This window comes from Rattus norvegicus, chromosome 15 (genome assembly GCF_036323735.1).
Source record: "Rattus norvegicus strain BN/NHsdMcwi chromosome 15, GRCr8, whole genome shotgun sequence".
Lineage (NCBI taxonomy): Eukaryota > Metazoa > Chordata > Mammalia > Rodentia > Muridae > Rattus > Rattus norvegicus.
In genome coordinates, this window is record NC_086033.1 from 91,508,008 (window position 1) to 91,510,356 (window position 2,349).

The 2,349-nt window shown below is 39.2% G+C and overlaps 1 pseudogene; it reads right to left on the reverse strand.

Moving 5' to 3' along the window:
- Positions 1–771: 771 nt before the first annotated feature.
- On the reverse strand, positions 772–1,697 carry Gapdh-ps105 (Glyceraldehyde-3-phosphate dehydrogenase, pseudogene 105; annotated as a pseudogene).
- Between the last annotated feature and the right edge of the window lie 652 nt (positions 1,698–2,349).

A 2,349-nucleotide genomic window follows, 5' to 3' on the forward strand; every position in this document is an offset into this window, starting at 1 on the left:
GTATAGACCTAGGAGAGAAGGAATAGAGAAAGAGCTACTGTGGGCTAGCCCAAGCTGTATATTCACACAGCTTGGATGCAGCTCTCATCTCAGTCCATCTTCTGAGGAAATAAATAAAAACATTTACACTGATCCAAACAGAAATTCTGCTTTTGCTTGTTGTCATTCTTCTATTAAAAAGTCAATAATAAGTGTAAGAGGTTGAAATATAGTTCTATGTTAGAATCTGTTCATCTAGCATATTAATGCAATGATTGTTCAAGCCACAGATCATAAGAAGATATTTCTATTTGTTCCACTTGACACAGGCTATTTTATGATATAAGCACACTCTATGTATCATAACTAAAGGTAGATATCCTTATGAGAGTGATAGAAAACAGATTAGAAAACCAGTATTACAAAAGAAATATTCATGGCCATAATTATACATATAAACATAATTACATATAATATATATAATTATATTTTACAAAAACATAATTTTATATATATGTATATACATTTCATTTGTTTTACTCAACAAGTGAAATACATCACATTGAGGAGCCATTTTCTTCTTTTGGAGGGGGCATGCAGCAAACTTTATTGATGGTATTCAAGAGAATATGGAGGCTCTCTAGACTCCTCCTGTTATTACGGAGGTCTGGGATAGAAATTGTGAAGGAGAGGCTCAGTGTTAAGAGCCGAGTTGGGACAGGGGCTTCTCAGCAACCAAGGGCCTGTCTCTTGCTCTCAGTGTCCTTGTTAGGGTGCATGGTCTAGGGTTCCTTACTCCTTAGATGCCATGTATGTCATAAGGTCCACTACCCTGTTTCTGTAGCCGGGATCATTGTCATACCAGGAAATGAGCTTTACAAAGTTGTCATTTAGAGCAATGCAAGCTCCAGCATCAAAGGTGGAAGGGTGGGAGTTGATAACCGGGAAAGGGAATAACATTTGAAATGTAAATTAGAAATACCCAATTTAATATAAATGGAAGAAAAAAAGTTTCCTTCAGGATACAACATGGTCCTCAGTGGACCTTTGGATACATGCTTCACCACCTTCTTGGTGTCATCATAATTGTCAGGTTTCTCCAGGTGGCATGTCAGATCCACAACAGTACATTGGGGGTAGGATCACAGTAGGCCATGTCAGTGAGCTTCCTGTTCAACTCTGAGATGACCTTGCCCACAGACTTGGCAGCACAAGTGGATGCAGGGATGATGTTCTGGGCTGACCCACAACCATCACACCTCAGCTCTCTAGAGGGGCCACCCATAGTCTTCTGAGTGACAGTGATGTCATGGACTGTGGTCATGAGCCCTTCCACAATACTAGAGTTGTCACGGATGACCTTGGCCAGGGGGGTAAGCCATTGGTGATGCAGGATGCATTGCTGACAATCTTGAATGAGCTGTCATGTTTCTCATGGTCTACACCCATTACTAACATGGAAACATCGGCCAAAGGGGCAGAATTGCTGAACCTTTTGGCCTCACCCTCAAGTGGTCCCCAGTCTTCTCCGTGGTGGTGAAGATACCAGTAGACGGCACAACATACACATCACCAGCCTCACCCAATTTGATGTTAATGGAATGTTGCTCCTGGAAGATTGTGATGGGCTTCCTGTTGATGACAAGCTTCCCATTCTCAGCCTTGTCTGTGTCATTGAATTTGCCATGGATAGAATCATACCGGAATATGGAGTTCATGTAGTTGAAGTCAATGAGGGGTCACTGATGGCAACAATCTCTACTTTGCCAAGTGCAGAGCCCTGGTAACCAGGTGCACAATAGTGGCAAATCTATTCACAAATGACCTTCACCATCTTGTCTATGGGATGAGACTGGAACTGCATAAGAAGATGCAGCTATCTGTAGAAAAAGGAGGAGCAGAGAGCAGAGCAAACATTTTCAAAGTTTAAAGTGACTAAATGTATGCAAAATGATGAAAAACTGTACTACTCAAATTTATGCGTTCGGTGTAAAAGTTTGTGCAAGTAAGTAACACATGATTTTGTGTGTTTTTATATGCCCCACAGTAACTTGGGATGGAATTATATTTTATGGATCTATGTATGTTTCAATAATATTTAGTCAAATGTGTCAAAACAAATACTACAAATAAAGTTAAATATACTTTTTAATATAATTTTATAGATCGGTAATAAAGACCATTATATAAAATATATTAATAAATAAAACATTCAGATAGAATAGGAAGGGTGTTGAGTAATGTCTATATCTCAGAAATCACAAGGCAAAGAACAGGCGATTATTGTGAGTGTAAGGATTGCTTAGGGTACATAGTAAACTCTGGACACAGTTAAAATAAGAGAGATAACATCATGACATCTCAATTGAA